Source organism: Megascapheus bottae, chromosome 23, assembly GCF_031878675.1.
Source record: "Megascapheus bottae isolate mThoBot1 chromosome 23, mThoBot2.hap1, whole genome shotgun sequence".
Lineage (NCBI taxonomy): Eukaryota > Metazoa > Chordata > Mammalia > Rodentia > Geomyidae > Megascapheus > Megascapheus bottae.
In genome coordinates this window covers 16,086,392-16,107,897 of record NC_143531.1, presented here as the reverse complement: position 1 = coordinate 16,107,897, position 21,506 = coordinate 16,086,392, and positions in this window count along the sequence as shown.

Below are 21,506 nucleotides of genomic sequence, written 5' to 3'. Positions count from 1 at the left end.
TTGTAGTTTGGCTATGAAAATGCTGGGAGGCAAGGAAGTGTAATTCAATATTTATCTCAGGTGTTTGTATTCTTTCTCTCTTCACTGTGAGTTGGCACATTTTTTTTCCCTCCTTTCCACTGCTTATTACAACCATCCACAGGAGGCCTGCAGTGCTTAGGGCAAAGTCAACTTACCAAGTCAAGGTGTTGGAGGATGGCTCTTTCAGAAATCTACAGTGATAGCTTTGGAAAAGTAACTGAGTTAGAGCGGAAAAAATACAACTGCCTTGCTTGCATGCTTGATGATAAGAACACACTCTTCATTTCTTCCAGATCACATTATTTGCAACCTGAGTAAAATAGATATGGGGTTTCAAACAGATCGACTGATATCCTAAAATATTGAAAGTAAAATGTAAAAGACAAGCCAGGCACTGGTGATTCACATCAGTAATCCCACCCACTCAAGAGACAGAGACCTAGAGGATCAAGTTCAAAGCCAGAGCTAGCAGAGAAGTTCACAAGATTCTATCTTCAAAATAAACTGCCAGAAGCAGATCTGCTAGCTGGTTGCTATTTCTCTAATCCTCTGCTAACCTTTAAGTACTCCTAGCTCACAGCAGTTAGTCCCTTCTTCTGGCCTTCCACAGCCACAAAACTTGTAGATAGGGAAGATTGAGTTGGCAGTCCGTAAACCTCTACTTGATTTGATACTCAGAATTGTCACCTTGCTCTCTCAGAAAAACAAGACAGTCCATTCACACTCCAGCTACTTGAATATAGTGTTGTGCCTTTTATCTTTTAACTACAATCCATTTAAACTGATACTTACGAAGGCCTAAGAATCAAATAAGCCAATATTATTAATGATGATTTTGAAATATGGATTTCAGCCTTCATGACCATTACATTTCTAATACGAAGAAAATCTTCCTAGGACTATTAAACAATGACTAATAGGTTAATCATTATTTCTATAAACTAAGTATTGAGCTATGGATTTGTGGGTGCTATGCTGTAAGGATTTGCTATAAACACAAGAGTTTCCAGGTAAGGTAATTTTGAAATGATAAAATTATCTGAACAGAAAAGATAATTTACATAATTCAAAAGGAACCAGACCACTCATAAGAACTTTGAACACAATTAGCAAGCACCACACAGAGAAAATTTGTGGTAAAAAAAATTGCAGAAGTAAAAAGAAAACCAATATTTAAAAGCTATTTGTAATTCTTATCATGCTCTCTTCCTGTTTTTAGGACTCTAAACTCACTGAAATGAAACAATAAGATACAATGTCATGTTTCTTTCCCTGGGACATTTTAACAGCGGGTGATATCTAGAGGTTGTCAAGTGGCTTTTTGGTACTGCAGAATACCAAAAAAAAAAAAGAAAGAAAGAAAAGAAAAAGGAAAATGTCAGTTAAGATAAATTTGATTTCTAAAGGACTTGTCTGAAAATTCAGAAACCACCCAATTCCCTTCATGTACATGAAACTCCAACACCTTTCTCAGTTACCTCAACTTTTCTTTTCAGACATGGCAGGAAAAAAATAGTTCCAACTACACAATCTCCCAACACATATGGGTGTCTATTGCTTCCTGCTTCCTTGGAAAGAATCACATCTTCCAAGATTTTCAAAAATTTGGGAGTTTATTATGTGATTCCTATTACTGAGGTAAGTGAAACAACTATCTAGTTACTTAGTGTGTTTTTATGTGCTTTAACTACTACTCTGAACATTTTAGGTATTTCATCAATTAAACAAAAGATAACGTGTCAACACCAATACAGTCTTTCATTTAGCTAGAATCTTGCATATAGAGATTTATTGATGAACACAAGAAACCTTTTCCCGCCAATATTTCATACTGACACCTTAGAATTAAATCTTATATTCTCTGTATTCTGCTGAAAATAATGATTTTTTTCTTTTCATTTTACATTTATAAAATAATGTAATTGAATTCCTGGATCAACAAAACTCCTCTCTAAAATGGATGTGCAATTAGCATTCACTAAAAGTTATAAAGTTAGCTGGGCACACACACCTGTAATTCTAGCTATTCACAGACTGAGATCTGAAGATATTGTTGAAAGCCAACCTAGGCCAGAAAAATCTTTGAAACTTATTTATCCAATTAACCAGCAAAATGCTGCGAATAGAGCTGTAGCTCAAGTAGTAGAATGTCAGTTTTGAGTGAAATAACTAAGAGATAGTACCCATACTCTGAGTCAAAACCCCAGTACAAGCACAGAGAGTATGAATTTAAATCTATTAAAAATAAATATTTTTCTTAAAATGAAAAGATTTCTACTAACTACTATTTATTAAGAAAGAATATACAATATAAAATAGTATTTCATCTTTAAGTAGAGGTAAACCGGTTGATTCGTCCTACACGGAATAATTATGGTTATCTAATGCTCATGTTTTGGAAAATAAAAGTAATACAAAGGAATATTCTATTCAAAATATAATTCTTCTAAATAAAATACTCCAGTGATTGAGGAAGTATTCAATGTCAAATACATGAATTTGTTATTAGAAATTTTGGAACTTTGCAACAAAATTCACAGCAAAATACACATTCACAACAAAACGTTTGTTTATGTGCTGGAAATCACCACTTTGCATAAAGGGGTTGTTGTATAAGAAATGGAAAGTACTTATTCTTGTTGGGAGAATTTGCCTTATAGGTCAAATTTGTCTATGAAATCATTTTGTAAGCACCCTTAGGAACTGAGTAGTGTATTCATATACACTGATATTCTTCGGATTTGAAGGCACAATTTTTCACAGACTTGTAACTTGGCAGAAAAAAACAACATCTGAACACAACATCTGCAAGTGTGTACACCTGACAAATATTGCGGACTTGTTTCTCTGTAATTTAAAAAAAAATCTCAAAGAACAAAAGATGGGGCCACATTCACATGAAAGAGATTCCCCCACGGAATCCTCTTTGTTTTGCAGCCCATTGTACAGTTGTACATGATCTAGCCAGTGATACATTTCATATGGTGGGATCATATATAAGAATTTGGAAACAAATCAAATGTGACATTATTTAAATTGTATGCTGGGCTTTCCTGAAACTTTCCAGAATGTATATGCAAAACAAAACAAAACAAAACACAAACCTGTATCTGTTGATCTTAAAGAGTGATACTTAAAATCCAGACAAGCTCAGGGTATATATTTTCAAGAATATATTTCTACCCTTCAAATCCAGGATAGGGTTGCCTCAGCCTAGAATCTACTTGTTCATTCTAAAACCTCAAAACTTTTCCAGACTGAGTCAAAGTTTTAACATAATTGCAAATTCCATGTTTTGCCTACTGCTACCCAGATGAGAACAGTGTGGTTTCTGCCTTTCAGAGTTTGGAATTGAGAGGGGTAAAAGGAAAGCAATATAATGCTGCTTGATGGACATGCATCTGGGAGAAGGTTCCAGTATTTACTGCTATACGCTCTGTATGGACAAGGTGCTTCTGAATTTCTAACTAACATCATTCCAGTGAAAATAGATTTTTATTAAAACATTCTCTGTGTTGCTATAAATAAGCATTCTTTTTGGTGATTATATTTAAGAGCTACATAGAGCTGTTTATTCTCTTGGATGGGGAAAATGTGATCAGAGCTAAGCAGTAAATTATTTCCCTTAAGGAACATATATATATATATATATATATATATATATACATATATACATACATACCATTTTTATCCATTCATTAGACTTTCACTGATTAGGTAGTACAGGAAATTTCAACTCTATGTGACTTCATGACTTGTAAAACTTTTTCTTGAAGTTGTATTGCCCAAAGGTTGCAAGAATTAAGTTACAATATTCAGGCCAATCGTAGACTCTTGACTCAGTCTGTGACTCTAATAAGATTCTTTTTCTTTTCAGTATACCACATTTTTCTTTTATTTTTCTCCCCAAATGCAAATTTGCCTAAATAACCCATGTATTCACTTCTGACCCTAATTAGAGCTACATTAACATTCCTTTGGCCAGGAATGTAACCTAGTGGTAGAGTGCTTGCCTAGCGCGCTTGAAGCCCTGGGTTTGATTCCTGAGTACTGCACACACAGCAAAGGCTACAAGTGGTACTGTGCGTGAAGTGGTAGAGTACTAGCCTTAATAAAGTTCAAGGACAGTGTCCAGGCCCTGAGTTCAAGGCCCAGGCCTGGCCAAAAAAATTCTTTCCTCAGTGTTCTTGCCTATCTATAGAACACAAACTTTTCTTTAGCTTCATTTTTTTATGTTTGATTATTTACATGTAATTTACCAAGCACATTCCTTTGAAACATTTTGTGATTTTCCTGCTAAAATGTAATTGAGGGGGCCAGGAACGTAGCCTAGTGGTAGAGTGCTCGCTTAGCATGCATGAAACCCTAGGTTTGATTCCTTGGTATCACATACACAGAAAAAAAAAAAAAAAACCTAGAAGTGGTGCTGTGGCTCAAGTGACAGAGTGCTAGCATTGAGCAAAAAGTGTCCAAGGACAGTGCACACCCCTGAGTTCAAGCCCCAGGACTGGTCAAAAATATGTAATTGAGTTGTCATATCTCACAATCTTTCACTATTCAGTTCACTTTTAGTGTTTCCTGCGTCTTTTCTTATCTACTGCTTCTTCTGCTTGGTCCCCCTTTTTAACATGTTTGTTCTAAGAATGTCTCACTAACAAAATGTCATTTTACAAAATAAGAAACAATCATATGGCTCTGATTTTCCTTCATTTTTCTCTCTATGTAAGTTTTGGGGAAAAAAATAAGAATAGCACAATGAGAATAGACCAGAGACTAATTCTAACCAGTTTAATCAGTAAGCTATCATAGTGTGGATATGAAGTCTTAGGCTATCAAGATTACTTAATTTCCACATTTAATTTTAATAAATCCTAATGGGCTGTTGAAACTGAAATATTACCAAATGAAGTTGAAAAATAACTTCGAAACATTCTGGAGCCCCTTTGTCTCCTGGTTCTCAAATACATAAAGAGGTAATTCATGATTCCATTTTAAAAGAAGTAATTAATTACACTGATACTGAGAATACTTCAATATTAATGTTTAGAACATTAGCAGCTCTATAAGTAGCTTAACCTAATAAATCTGAAGACAAAATGTGAAGAATAAAAAATGTCAAAAGTTGGATTTTTTTCTATGTTCTGACAAAATAACTATAGTCATGAAAAAGTTACTTAATCTCATTATCTAGGTTACCAATTTTTTAACAAGGTTCTCTAATAGTGTGCAGTGATGTGTATTAACTAATTAAATAATTATAAAGAATCTCTCTGATATGTTAATACTTTCACTTTTTGAATATAACCCAATAGGTAAAGGAAAAAGAAAAAGAGCAAAAATGTAAAAGATGAGGATCAGGAGTTTGGCCTAGTGGTAGAGTGCTTGCCGAACATGCATGAAGACCCAGGATCAATTCCTTGTAGCACATACATAGAGAAAAGGCCAGGAGTGGTGCAGTGGCTTAAGTGGTAGAACACTAGCCTTGAGAAAGTCTAAGAACAGTGCTCAGGCCCTGAATTCAAACCCGAGAACTGACAAAAAAAAATATAAAAGATGAGAATAACAGGTACCTATAACACACCTATCAGTATTCACAGTAGGATTATTTATTATTCCATTTAATTGTTACAATTAAATTCATACAGGTCCATGTCCTGTGTGTCTCTCATTCAAATTTTTATTTGAATTATTATATGCTACCAAACATGAACAAGCTCTACCTTTCTACTTCCTGTGACCATCTGTTCTCCTCTTTAACATGCATGCAAAAACTATGCAAATAACACATTTTATTGGCAAAACTATATATTAAATATACAATACCATCTTTTAATGTCCCCAAGGATTTCACACATTGTCACCTTGCTTTTTAAGAGTTATATAATTATATCTAACTCTAAATGTGATTTTGATATTTCAAAAGAAAAATCTGAATGTCACACATTAAAAAAAAGTGTGCTTAGGGAAGGTAAAGAAATAACTCATTTAACAGGATGAGAAAATTTTATTAGTATCTACATATTTGTTTAAGCTGTCATTCCAAAATTCAAAGACATTGACTTGGGCTTGATGGAGCCCGTTAGCACTTATTCAGCAGGACCTTTCTCTGAAAACCTGGGTTATTCAAAATCCTCCAATTGAATTCCATGGAAGTTAATAGAATTAACTGCAATATATTCAACTCTATGTGACCAAACATTCAATTTATTACCACCTGAGGTATCTTAAAAGGATAATTTACATTTTGAAAAACTGTAAGTTCGATTGATGTCTATAAAGTTTGATTTTTGTCACAGGTAATTTTATGAGAAAAAAAATACAGATTTTTAGGAGAAATCACAGACAAAAAGAGAAACATCTAGTGTGGAAATGAGGTTGTTAATTCTCCTCTTGACCATGAGAGAAACAAGATACCAACTCATTGACTGAACTACAGTGTAGTTTATTAAGTATTGCATATGAATTGTGGCATGCAAGTAAGTACTTTTAGAGTTCAAGTTATTTTTTTCTTTTCAGCAATTCATGGAATAGATGTGGTAAATTATGAAGGTACACAAAATGTATATGTCTGTCACAGCTTAGAGTTATTTATTCTAAGATCTTGTTGATCAAAATAAACAAACAAATAAGCACTAATGGATCATGCCTATAATTTTAGCTACTCAGAAAGCTGAGATCTAATGTATTAAGTTCAAAACCAGCACAGGTAGTATAGAAAAGTTCTAAATATAAGAAAGTACTAAAATTAATGTAATTAACCACTACATATTTAAACTTTCATTTTACACTTTTCCTATGAAATGGTTCATTGATTTTTTTGATAAAATAATAATTTCACCAGTTTCACAATTCCTTTTAGTGTATAATATTTCTCAATTTTTTCTCTGTCTCACTGAATACATCAAGATACATAGTCTGGTAAATTAAACAGTGAAGCTCAGAGGATTGGCACACTAAACATCACACTTTCTTCACAGGAGTCAGTCTCTGTTTTCCTTTACTGCTATTTACATTTGTCTGTTTATTAGGTACTATTATCAAAAAAAATAAAATAGTCTTGAAAGCATGACTGATATGTGGCCCAGGATAGAAAAATTATAAGATGATCCTGGAATAAACCAGAAAACACAGTAAATCTAAAAAACAATGAGCAGGACATCAATATCTTATGAGCCAATGCTGAAGGAATCTCCTTGATCAGGAGAGGGTAGGGTCACTTTAAAATTAAACATGCAAAGTAATGAGCTAACATAGAATGAATAAAAGGTAAATGGAAGTCCAGACTCAAAATAATCAGTAGATACATTGAAGGGAAGAGGAAGTTCTTCCAAAAAGTAAAATACCAACTGCTAAATTTAGAAAGAGCAATAGAAACAGAAAAACATCATTTGGCAGAATTCATTCTGGTCGTGGTTGTTTCAGGAAGAAGTCATAGAAAGATGTGGGTGGAGACGGAATGAAAAACAACTATGACATTTGAGAAAAGATGGTGCAATTTTCTTACAAATAATTCCTTACCTAGCAATTATCAAAAATGGGTAATGAATGAAACATGAAAGATGTATTTTCAATTGCTGTCCAATTCCTGACATGTAAAAGATTAAAACGTTGTAGTTAATGTATTGAAGAAGAATAAAGGTATAGAAAAAATGTCATGTAAAACTAACATCCTAGAAATGTATACAAAAATACTGACAGTCTTCAGAGGTTGCAAACTTGAATGGTGGTGTATGAACAAGTTGGGAATGATGTACAATTTTCTGCCTTGAGCCTCTGAACTGAGTTGCTTCATGGTTAAGTAGATCTTTTTTTCCCTGATATACAAGTAGGAAGAATTAAAGATGATGGGGAGATTCTATGCACACTATGTTCCCCAGTAAGACAGGGAGACAGACTAAGTTCTAAAATACCAACCACTAGCAAATTGAAATGGATTGTAAGAAAGGATGTGTGTGAACTCTATCATTCTTGCAAAATTTCTGCATTGGAAATCTTTACAAAACATAATACATTATATATATGATATAACTAGTTAAAAGATGTCAGAAAAATAAAACACACAGAGACAGACAAGTGTTATTTATTCACTGTATATTGTTCTCTATTTTGATGGTTGTCAGGCAGTTGGAGGCAGAGCAGTATATGGTCTTCCATTCAAAGATCAGTCACAATAAGCTATTCAGAACGTGAAGAGCCAAGGATCACAATTCAAGGTCAGACTGAGCAGGAAAGTCCAAGAAATACTTAGCTCCAACTAACCACCAAAATGCTTCAACTGAAGCTGTACTTCAAGGGATAGAGTACCAGCCTAAGTGACAAAGCTAAGAAACAATGCCCAGATTCATGTAATCATTATGGAGAAATAAAACCAAACTAAATGTTAATGGACATATTTTGAAATACTATATTTGTATATACCTACCTCCTTTCTTATCTACTATCTTAAATGTTTAAAATTATTTATACTCTATGATTAAGAAAACATAAAATATAAATTATATAAATAATAATCAATGTAACATAATATGCATTCTTTATTAATTAGGAAAAAGACTATGAATAGGGTAAAATAAAATGTAATTTTATACATCTTATCAAATGTGCCCCTGTTGAGATGAGTGAAGCCATCATCAAGTATTAAATGATTCAATTTTGATTTTTGAAATTAAATGTTTTAATATTTAAGATAGCTTCATTTGAAATAAATTTCTGAGGAATTTTCAGACACTCATAGGAAATAAGATTAGAAATGGCCAGGTGGAGGGCACCTTGAAAATGAAACTTGATTTAAAAGAAATCACTATCACAGTAATTTCAAGATTCAAAACTTCAAGTCAGAGTCCTGTGATGGTTGCTATGGAAGCAGAGGACACTGTACTGCTCTCCCTTTTTGTCCTGTACAGGCTCCTCATGCCGTTCCTTTCTGGGACCCTATGGGTTTTATTTCTTTTCAATGATCTTATTGGATTACTTAATCACTGTATATGGTAGGTGATGGATTTGAATAGTGGATATTGAATAAAATGAGATTTTTCCTTGGGGTCCTCTTAGGATGCCGAGATAGTAGACATCAAGACTTATAACTGCATATAAAGTTACTTTATTGCCTGCTCTTAGAACCTCATCTACCCAAGTCAACAAGTGTGAAGACAATGGTGAGGCTTACCAATAGGAAACTCTGTTTCAATCACTGCACATGCAGAAAGCTAGCATGTGCGGAAAATGGCCTGTCTGTTTTCTGTACCCAATGCCCTTTCTAATTCCCTTTAAGATTAGAATTGTCATGTACCAACCCCCTATCGTTTACATCTTTCTTTTATGTGTTGCTGCTTTTATGGAGTGCTAAATTGCTTAATTAAATTTTACTGGTTTATTCTGCTTGCTCATTCATATCCTACTTAATCCAGCCTACAACGTTTTCTTCTTTAAATGAACATATGAAAACGTATGGAATGTTAGAGGTCCATTTAGGCTGTGAAAATAGCTATGCGTTTTAACCTATATGGTGCTATTTGCTTTTAAAAAAACATACTCATTTGTCATGCCAGCATAGAAGCGATGAACAAGATTAGCTACATTGGGTTTAATAAAGCTCTTGTAGGAGCACGTATAGGATTAAATGTTTGTTTTTTCCAGGTGACATTAAAGTTTATTTCTAGGCTTTGAGGTAATCAGACCCATTTGAAAATCAGTCTATTTCTAACACTGAGATTTGTTCATAAAATATTCTCCATAACAACTTCTCTGTTGAAAGAGTGTGGAAGCCAGGAAAGGTTTACTGTTTTCTTATTTGTTTTCCTAGAGAATGCTGGGACCAGGTGGACTGTTTACACCAGATATTGGGAGGACTGGAGCAGCCCTGCTTCTGGTTCAGCATATTGATTTATGCAGCAGTTTTTCCCTAAGGAAAGGAAGGACAGCTCAAGGTATTTATAACAAGATATGTACAGCAGGTGCTGGCAGCTTTGGCAATACCGGAAGCAAAAAGCCTGCCATTAGGGATAGCTGCACTCAATGTCTAGCTTAAAGGTTAAGATGAGAGAAACGTTGCCTTTCTTGGGCTCATTGTGGATTAGCCATGGACAGGAGTGACAAGGCTCAAGACTCTTGCTCTAAGAACTTGTGTTTCTGGCCACAGACAGGGGTGACACATTATAATTCCTTTACATGAGAGCATGTAGGTAAAGGATGAAGGATTTCAAATGCTTCCTTACCATTCATTGCAGCATTAATTCCAAAACTGCCCAGTGCCTTTGACGATTCCTTTTTCTTGGTTTGGATGGAATAACATGTACACGAAAATCTATGACCCTTTAAAGTGAACTTCCATTGTTTCTTCTCCACCTGCTAAGGATTCACAGCAATTTTGCCAGTCTAGTCTCCTACATTTCCATCATAAATGTACTGTCTGTTGTCCAGAGTCTTACCTTAGCTTCGGTAAATTAGCAAACAACAACAAAAATAACAAGAAAAAGCAAACTTACTCTTTTTCTTCTCCTTATGGCCATTCCTAATTCCTAATATTTTAATTATGCACCTATAAGTCAACTAAACTTTTTCCTCTAGAACCAATTATAGGCATTGGTACAATTATTAAATAGTGATTCAGTGACTGTTTGCTAGGGCCCACATGGAAACTGTCATTTAAATTTCTAAAATTCAATGTACTTCACTTTCTTATTTGGAAAATTATAGCACTTTCAATACAAATGAGTAATTATAATACTCATAGGAGCTAATATATATTTATGGACTGGCTTCATTTTGGATCTAGTTTTAGTCAAATGTTTAATATTTTTAATACCCAGAAGGGTTAGAGGTTCCATAGGTCTAGTCAGTCCTTCACAGAGCATGAAGTAGTTTAATTCATATTATAATGTCACTCTCTTCCACAGCTCTTTCTGTTCTGGATTCCTGCAGAGCAAAAGTCTAGCCAGCTTATCTTCTATGAGCACCTATATGCATGATTACATTCAGGGAAAGTTCTCAAGTGATTTTATTTTAGGCTTCTGTGGGCAGGTAGAGAACTTTATTTCAAGTGCTATTTCTTTTCACAAGACCATAATTATCACAAATAAAATTGTTTGAAATCTGTACTTTATTCTATTATAACCATGATGTTTCTCTTTTCAAAATTTGAAATATCAAATGATAATAGTTAAAAAATAATCAAGAGCTAAATAACATACCTCAATGCTTCTAATGGTCATTAAGGGTGAATGTTTTGCTTTGCAACCACATTAGTAGTAGCACAACTAGACATGAATATTTTCCAAATGCCACATTTACAATTTATAAATTTAAGCACATTGAAGCTATTTTACTTTTTATCAACATTGGAAAGCTTTTTAAATTGGTATGAAAGGAGCCCTTCATCATTAAAGAATGGTTACAACATAGTTAAATTTTACTAGATTTAATAATAAATCTTTATTGTATCAGGAGATACATACACTCTGCTTAACAAGGGAGTTTTCTGGACTGCCTGGTATTATTTTAATTTTTCACATTATTGAAAAATCCTGCAGTTTCACATCTAGTTTATAGCTAAAATCTACTCATGGGATTTCTAAGACATAAATATTTTCAGATATTTATCTCTTAAAATTGTCCACAGAGTCACTAAAACACCAATCAGCTTTACTTTCTTAATTCTAAATATGAAAATAGAGGAAATTAATAAACACTCAAGTAAGATAGTGGCCATATTAAACTAGTAAATAATTCCCATTCCTGTGTGTGTGTGTGTGTGTGTGTGTGTGTGTGTGTGTGTGTGTGTGTCTAGGATCAGTGAAAAGTTCAAAGTAAGGGGATCTTGGAGAATTTTTCCTTCATCTATTCATGAATATCAGCTAGAAAATGTGACTGCATTTTGATCTCTTTTGGCTATGGATTTGCCTAAAATGATTAAACTGAGGCCAACTGCTCACATATATTTTAAAATCTCATGCCTGCATACCTTTGTTTGTTATATCAGTTGTCAAAATATTCATCAAATGGAAGGCATAAAACCTCTGGAAGAAAATAAAAGCACAGACTGTTTAATAGCAATACTGGCTCAATAGACGAAGGCGGCTTCAGGTTATAAGGCAGTCTTCCATTCTGTGACTCCTCACCATGTGTTCTCAGTGGGTCTGGGAGTGAAGCAGGCATTTATTACTTCATAGGTCCTCTGATACTTTGGGATTATCACTTAATTAACTTGGCATAAATAGATTGAACAAGCAGTGTAAACCCCAGTAGACACAACACTTAGAATTGTATGATGAATTGTCCAAGAAATCCTGAAAAATGAACTAACAAGAAACAGAGAAATGACACCTGATTCAGATCAGCACTTGGGTTTAAAATAAATCTTTAAAAAATCTTTACACATTCTTCAGTGATGGTTGTTACGTTTTTAAAGTCATAAATAATAAGACAAATGTGCATTCACTTAATGAGAGATTTCTCTCTTTGTGCTTTTAATTCTAAGGAAATGCTAAAGGCAAATGGGGTTAAATTCCAGGTTCAATGAATAATACTTGCTCTATTATGTTGGTATTAAAGACAATTCAGGACAACCCATTAGTTGATGGTGAGGTATATAATCTTTTTGTAGCAAGGGTATTAAATAACATGTGTATTTGATTTGTTACAAAAGTACAAAAGAGATAGGTTAACTAATTTTTTTTTGAAGTTTATTATGTTTTAAAGCCTTCCACAAAAGTGAACTTAAAGCATTTAATCAAATCTCTCTGGTACCATTTAGAAATCTGATTCAACACTTTTGAGAGCAGTCTACAGAGTATATTTTAGAAGTTGATTAGGTCAGATTAAAGAATAGTACCTAGATGTTTTAGCCTAAATTGCATGTAAAAGCAAGCATTAAAAATCCAAAGATAACTGTAACACAATTTTAGCAAAATCTTATTTTAGATATACAATATTGCAGTGATCTACAGAGGCCTTAAATGGGAATGAATTTTAGTATCTAATTCTACTAAAATCCTGTGGACATTGAAACAATCTATTTTCAAACTTTAAAAATAACAAACTGAAGTAAAATTTCACTGAGCTGACATATTTACTTTAGAGCTCAAATGAAGAAATGCATTTGTATTTGCATCTATAATCAAAAAGGAAGACTTCAGCTAGGACATCCCAGTTTCATGGCATCACTTCTGAAATCTCACAGGATGTCTTAGATGTCGATGAATGGAATATGTGAAAGTTTATCATGCAGGAATGTTTTTCTCACTGATGCTAACTAATCATAATACCAGCTACTCATGGGACTGAGATGTGAGAACTGTGATTTCAAGACCAAGCAGGAGAGTTTGTGAGCATTTTATCTCCAATGAAACAACAAAAAGCCAAAAGTGGAGCTCTGACTCAATCTGTAGTGTGACAGGCATAAGTGAAAAAGCTAAGGAACGTACCCAGCCCCAAGTTTAAATCCCAGTTCCAGCACAAATTAACAAAGATACATAATTCTGAGTCAGATATGCATGATGGAAAGTTCCAGTTTTCTTGCTGGCATGATTTCTGGAAAGCTATCTATCTAACCAAACTGTTCTTATTCATTCCAATGATAACATATTTAAATTTGATATAACTGTAAGGTTAATAAAATGATGTCCCAAGATTGTTCTGGTTATATAAGAGCAATAAGGAAATAACAAACATTGCTTCGGTTTTCTTTCTTAAAAGTTACTTAGTACCAGTATGTTCACATTCATGAAGTTTGAGGTCCTCTTATTTTCCTACATATTATTTCTTCATTTATTTGTGTAAATAGCACAACTGAAGGGCATTATATTATTACAGAAACTACTAACATAATCAATATTGGCAGTTTTATTCCCACTTTCTGCTCATCAACTGAAGTAGAGGAAGTGTAGTTAATAGCATGTATTAAGTAAGAAATAATTAAAGAAATGGACAAAAGAAATGCCTTTGGTTAGGGAGGGTAATAAGGACATTCAAGGAGCAATTCTCATTTTGAATTAATTACTGCAAGATATATGTGTCTGGAATATAGAAGTCAATATGATTTTGGAGGCTGAAGACAAACAAAAGGGCCTACTCCAGCAACTCAGTAATAATAAAGCTTCTAAAGACAGAGATATCCAATAGTATTTTTATACCCAATTATTGAGCCCTGTCCCTTTGCATATATTTAATTCTTAAACACACTTGACTACCATAAAGAACTAGTCCCTCCACTACAGACATAGTTTTGGTTACAGATGGCTAACTGGTGTTTTTCATATACCTTCAGTCCTCGATGAATCAGCCTCTTATAAATTTTATTCCTTTATTGAAGATGTGTTTTACCTTCTAAATTGAGTTTAGTTTATTGCCGTTGGCTTGAACTCTGGGCCTGGGCGTTGTCACTGAGCGATTCAGCTCAAGGCTACTGACCTACTCCTGGAGCCACAGTGCCACTTCCACGTTTTCTAGTGGCTAATTGGAGATAAGAGTCTCAAGGACTTTAGTGCCCTGGCTGGTTTTGAACCACAATCCTCATCTCTCAGCCTCCTGAGTAGCTAGGATTACAGCCATACCCAGCTCCAGCTCTTTCTAGCAATACATCAACATGAAATGTAGAATGTTGTTCCTTCTTCCAATTATGAATAAAGTTTTAGATTTTGTTCATTAGAATGGGTTAGGCAAGTATTAGGAAGATGGTATCATGAAGCTTAAGAGGACATATCCATTACATGAGATTAAATATTATTATATGCAATATCGTTATAATCTACACACTTAAAATTGCTTTCTAAATTTCACTCACATACGATCTTCATAGGAGCCTTGGGCCTTCTTTTATAACTAGTGTTTAGCTCACTCACCCTATTGGCTTTTGTTTCTATTCTTATTCTTTCTAAGAACATAATTGCAACACATTGCCTGAAATAGCAATTTGAAAATAAACATGATTTAAGCAGAAATTATTAGGAAGGCTCATTCACTTTATTTAAATCTGCTTGTTCTTGGTAGCCACTAAGATTAAAAACTGACTTTGAGGTTATTTATTTATTACATTTTGTTAAAGTGCAATGACAGCCTGAAGTTGTTAATACTTTCCATATTGAGAGAAGTCCCCCAAAATAGTCATTAGGTCTTGTAGTGTTTACAGAGTGAGTACGTTTGATTTTTCGCAATACAGCTTCTTGATTTTTCAAGGATCTATGTAAAATAAATAAAGAATACAGTTACCTGCTCTAAGGTGAGCAAGAACTGCGTATTCATAAAAAAGATCCATATCATAAGATAATCAGTATTAAGAGGGTCACTTCAATCTGAATTGATCTTTTTAATATTTTTCTGGATAGATGCATGCATTTTGATTTGTTAATTAAATCATTCCTTAAACTATTCTTAATGATTAAAAAACCAATAAACCTATCAGTTCTATTTTCTATGACCTCTTTATTCTGATAGGCACTGTAGATATTTAGACAGCTAAATATAATCCAAATAACTCATATTTAATTAGCAAAATAAGATCAAGTAGTGAGAAATATAAAAGGGGGAGCAATACCTCCTACTTGGTATGCAGGGAGGGGAAGCAATGAAGACACTCAAAATAATTTTTACTACTATTATTAGCTCTACTCTTCAAATAACGAAAATTCAAGCATATTTGAAGATACCAAATCAGCTGTGAATTACAAGAAGCACCAAGTTTTTAGTCTATAGCACTTCAGAAATCAGGTTCTTCCCAGAACCCCTGTGTTTCTTATTAAACCTGATTTTTATATTAACGCTTTGAAGGCATTTCCAATCTTTTCCAAAATTAAACACAAACCATCAACCAAAAATTCTAAGACAATCAACATCTTTTAAAACTAGCTAATACCATAAAGGACTGTCTCCAGAAAGGAAAGAGAGAGAGGGAGAAGAGGAGGGTAACAAGGTAGAGGGGGAGCTGAAAGAGGAGAATTAAAGGAAGAAGATTAAGGAGGAGGAGGGGCAAAAACAGGAGAAGGCAAGAGGAGGAGGGAAGAAGAAACAGGAGGTGAAAGAGGAGGAGAGGAAGAAGGGGAGACAGGGGGAGGATAAGGGGAAGGGAAGAAAGAAGGAAGAGGGAGGAGAAGGAGAAGGAGGAGAAAGGGAAAGAGCCAATGACATCTAGTTCTATTTTCAGCTTAAATCTGGCAACAAAATTCAGGCAGAGAGCTAATTAGCAGGTTTAAACATCTAATACGTATGAAAATTGTTCAGCAATTCAAGAGATATTTTTATTAACCAATTTGATGTTCATCATGTGTATATTTCCAGTTATATTATTTATAACAGGTATACAATTTAATGTGATGATTGTAATGTTAATATACTATCATTAAAATGATGTTTTATGAAAGTTTGAAGATTTTGAAAGGTAATATACAAACATGATTATTTCCTTATTTGAACCAATTGAGAAACAGAAATACTGATATATAATAAAAATATTTTATTGCTGGAAACCTGTGTTAGAGTATCAAATATAGAATCTGTGTGTCTACTGTATGTAAGGTATCTAACTTTTAAATTATAAGTAAAGGGACTAGAGAAAGAGGAGGAGGAAGAAGAAGAGGAGGAGGAACTGAAGAAGTTACATTGTGTATGAGCACACTAATTGAATACAGTTAAGTAATCAGTAGTTTTGTCAATGAGTGAATGCTAATTTTTCTTTTGGTATAGAATATGTAAGAAAATCCACATACTATCAGAATTCTTGGAAAGACTTGCCTTTATTAATGCTTCACAATGGAGAATAGAATGGACAACCAGATTCCAAAAATACCTAATAAATGGAAAACTTTTTCTCTTAACAAAATTAATGGGAAAATAAAATCATTCAGATTGGATAGACTGTAAGAGATGAGATCAAACACCAAGAATAAATGGACTGATGGATATTGCAGTGGAGAGAAGAAATGAAGTGAGACGGTAATAAATAAATTGATCTTTTAAGTCACAATTTATTCAGTGCCAAGGAGGATTGATTGTTGGGGGGGGAGTGACACTGTGTACCTGGGAGGACAACAGAGTTGTGAGAAAGCCAGGAAAAGCACAGGAAGTACATGGTGGTGAGAAACCTAGTAGAAATATATAATGGAAAATGATTATAGTAACAAGGAGTGCTGTTCTGATAGCATGCATTTCTCCACTAGGAAAACTTATCTCACTGCAGTATTTAACGTGTTAAAGACAATCATTTCTACACATCTCAAAGAAAAGAAGACTCAAAATGCCCACTCAAGAAATAGTGTAGTGTTGCTTTGCATATGTGTCTTTGGCCCAAATTTTGTCTTCAGTCTTGTAGGTTTAGAAAATGCCATTATCAGCTCTTCAAGATTATATCTAAATCTATAGGACTACTTTAAATCCAGACAAATATCTATAAGATTTATTTTTTAAAAAACCCTTTGGCTTATTAGAGAACTCAATCATGATATTATCAAGTTGAAATTACTTAATCATAACTTCTGCTCAGCACTCTTTCTCTCTGTATCTCTTTTGGGTTGTGTTTGACATTTGAAGAATTTTACATTAGCAGAAACAGGATATATTTTAACTACACTTTTAAATTGATTATGCTAAACTGGAACACTAAAGAAGGAATATATGAATGGGAAATTTACATTTTACCTACCTAGTATTCACTGTGATAGGCTTTTTTTCTTTTCCAACTGTAACCACAATTGAATCAAAGAGTATCTTAAAATCTGGAGAGCATTATTTCGGATGGATCAGTTAGTCTATTTCCAGAAAAGGCTAATACGTGAATCTCAGGGGATAAAGTAGGACATAGCTAGCCTTAATGTTCTTGGCACTATCTGATAAGGCAACCTATGGAGAGAACAAATACAGGAGAAAGGTTGTGTGTGTGTGTGTGTGTGTGTGTGTGTGTGTGTGTGTGTGTGTGTGTGTGTGTGTGTGTGAAAGAGAGAGAAAGAGACAGAGACAGAGACAGAGAGACAGACAGAGACAGAGAGACAGACAGAGACAGAGACAGAGAGACAGAGAGACAGAGAGACAGAGTCAGAGAAAGAGAGAGAGACAGAGACATGGAAAGAGAGACAGAGAAACAGGGAAAAAGATTCTGGATCTTTTCCTCTAATTTTAAAGCTACTTGGTTTTATTTTAAAGTGCTCAGCTATAGGGACATTATTGGAGGACATTAGTCCTAATGTCTCGAAGGCCCCACCTCTAAAACTAGTATTTTGAATCAATTTCTATTTTCTTAATAACTTCAGCATGAGTAATCATTTTGGACATAAGTTTTCAGAGGTTTCAAACCATAAGGAAATCATAGCACCTTGATTCTATTAAATCACATTAAGATTGAAGGGGGGAAATCAAGATTAGTAGGGGGAGGGTGGGAGGGAAATGGGACCATGGCATAAGAAAGGGTATCAATGTTCGTGAAGTTATGCACTTTCTATCTGGTGAATATAATGTAACCCTTCTATTAAAAATTTTAAAAAAAGATTGTTAGAAAAGTAAATTCTATAGTCAGAGGCTTGCTGAAAAATATGAAAAGTTGAATACAAAGGAGTAAATATTTGAATACTTATAGTTATCTAAAGGAGAAAGTAGAAAATGTACACAAACCAAATTGTTTTATATATATATATATATCCAATTGTGGGATATTAAGACTACCTAGTAGTAAAAAAATGAAACTGATATGATCTTAACATGAAAAATTTAAGATATAAAACAAATTGCTCTGAAACGTCCATGCTCAGAGGAAAGTAAATTCATGAAGACAGCAGAGGACAGGATTGTTGTACTATCCTAGGTGCTGTCAGGTTTCATTTCACCTTAAGTTGCTTTTTGCTTTTTATGTGGTAAAAGCCTAAGTTACAAAGTATAAGTTAGAAATACTATCCTAGAGATATTTAGTATTAAAATACTCAGAAATCCCAATGAATTCTTGCCAAAGCAACGAACCAATTCTCAAAACTCACTGCTCTAAACTTCTATGGCCTAGATGTGTTTTACCTAAAATTTAGTTGGCCAAATGGACAGTCAGCTTAAATTTATGGAGCTATTTTAGTATTTATGGAACTATTTTGTGACCAATTGTTTTTATATTGATAGATGTATTATTATTAATAAGTGATATAGATATAATATTTTAAGTATTAGTTAATAAATCTAGAATTCCTTTTATTTTGCTAATATATGGAAAGTGAATTATCTGATACATGTTCGTACATTTATTCTTTTATTTTTTTAACACTTTGAGATATTTTAACTTCTTCAATTAAAAACTCTTTCTCCAGAAATACTTTATTCATACAATAAATTCTTAGGGAAGACTTATAGTAGGTTTCAGAAAATTTACCTACTGCAGACTTGCTTTAAATCTTGCCATTTTATTCCATTATGTGTGCTTGTGTTCCCTCCATGCATTAAAGAAATTAACGCCTGCCAATACTCATTTCTGTTAGCGTTTTCTTAGGTATTGATATTCTGACAGGGGAAAAATGCCCAAAAGGAATTGGATGAGGCAGAACATTATTGAACACCATTAAATTTCATTTGCAAGATAATTTTTTAAAAATTCAAATGTAAACAAAAGGATACATCCATCATTTGCATCGCACTAAGAGTAATGTCAGAGCTGCTTTAAAACAAATCCTAATTGTTTTCTTTGCAGAGTCAATAGTCAGATGTCAAACAATGAAATATAGAATATGCTTTTGGAAAATTGTGAATTAGCAGGTGTGCCTTACTCAGTAGAGCGTAAGTATTGACTATTATTCATCTTGATATTCAGTATTAATATAATTAAACTTTTAGGTGGTTACATGCTATATTTCGAAATATCCACAATATAGAAGTTGTTTCTTCTACCCCATCCATCCCAATCCTCTATCTCAATCCTCTACTTTTATGTGGACTCCGACTTTCCTGAGTGATTTTTGATAGGCAGCACCTTCAACTATCGATCACAACAAACAGACCGCACAAGCTAGTCACTTTGCTGTTAGACTTGCTGCTGTAGAGTACAAACTTTGTAATTCACACAGTCTCCTCAGTGCTGTCAAACCAAGCTATCAGACCAATACATTAAAATAAAAATATAAGCAACACTGAAAAAAAAACCACCTTATTGAAAAAAGGAAGCAGAATTTCCAAGATGGAACCAGATGAGTGTAGGCCTACTCCTTTGGATTAGCAACGTATCTACCCTCTTGAAGCTGAACCCTGAATGAAACCCAGGATCTATCACCCAGGAGAAAGGTGGGAGGCTGTGGGAGCCTCCAGAGCTGTCGCCATACGATTCATACATAGGCCAGCCAACAGATGACTTGAAAATGTCCCTTTCTACTGTGCTGACAGCGAGTTCAGGGTCAAGGATACAGCATGTTAGTCGAGGAAACCAATGTATCACATTCCTACTACAGTCCTCCATATGCCAATGCCAATGTTAATTATATTTCTCGAAATACGGGGCCACATGGAAGCAATAAAATATGACACTTCGCTACATGAACACAGGAGGCCAGATGCAGTAGGAAAGGAGATGTACTCAAGGTGAAGGTAAGAACATAAACCATTCCCTTGGAAGAGATGATGCGATCCTCCAGTCCATCCCATTTCAAAGGAAGAGATAGCCATGCTCTGAAATTCCCCCATGAGCCGCCTATCATTACGCGCGTGCGCACAGCTGCAGTGCAACTACATGATTCCCCCCCTCAAGGTAATTTAAAATTAAACTGGACATGACAAGCACATATTCCCAGGGGTACCAGTGAAAATGATTCAGCTACACAATTTTAACAGCTTTGCTTCTTACTTTGTCAAAATGATAGGTCACATTTTGCAAAAGACTTGCATCCTTCTCAAGGCTAATTGCGTTCCATAAGCACTTTGGCACACTTGTGGACGCAGCAAACGCATACATTTTTGCTTTCTGACACCTTTCCCTAAGTTTATTTGATAAGTGGCTATCTCTCTATCTTTACTGTCAAGGTCCTTTATTGCTGGCTGGTTAGAAAAGAAGGAGGCAAAGGTCGATTTGCTTTTTCCCAGAAACAAATCTGTCATATCTTTGATGTTCCACTCGAATGGCCTTGTGGGACTGAGGGAAGCCAGACCTCCTTCTCCGGGGTACTTTTTGCTCAAATACAGCCACAATAGATTTTTGTTCTAGATGAACAGAATCCAACATCAGTATGGCAATCAAGGCTATTATGCTCGAAAAGAATCGAAGTCACAAAAAGCTTGCCAGTTATTTGTAAAAATCAGAGTCCTTTAAAAAGCTTCTTATAACAATCTGCACATATCAAGGGTTGCTGGCCTTTGTAGATGGAAGAGTCTTGCTTTAGAGAGGAAAATCGCAAAGTAAAGCCATCAAAAGAAGCAGAGCTTTTTTTCTGGCAGAAATAAATGTGCTTTAAACATTAGTAAATATGTATACCCTAATGAAAATCAATCTCTCTCTCTCTCTCTCTCTCTCTCTCTCTCTCTCTCTCTCTCTCTCTCTCTCTCTC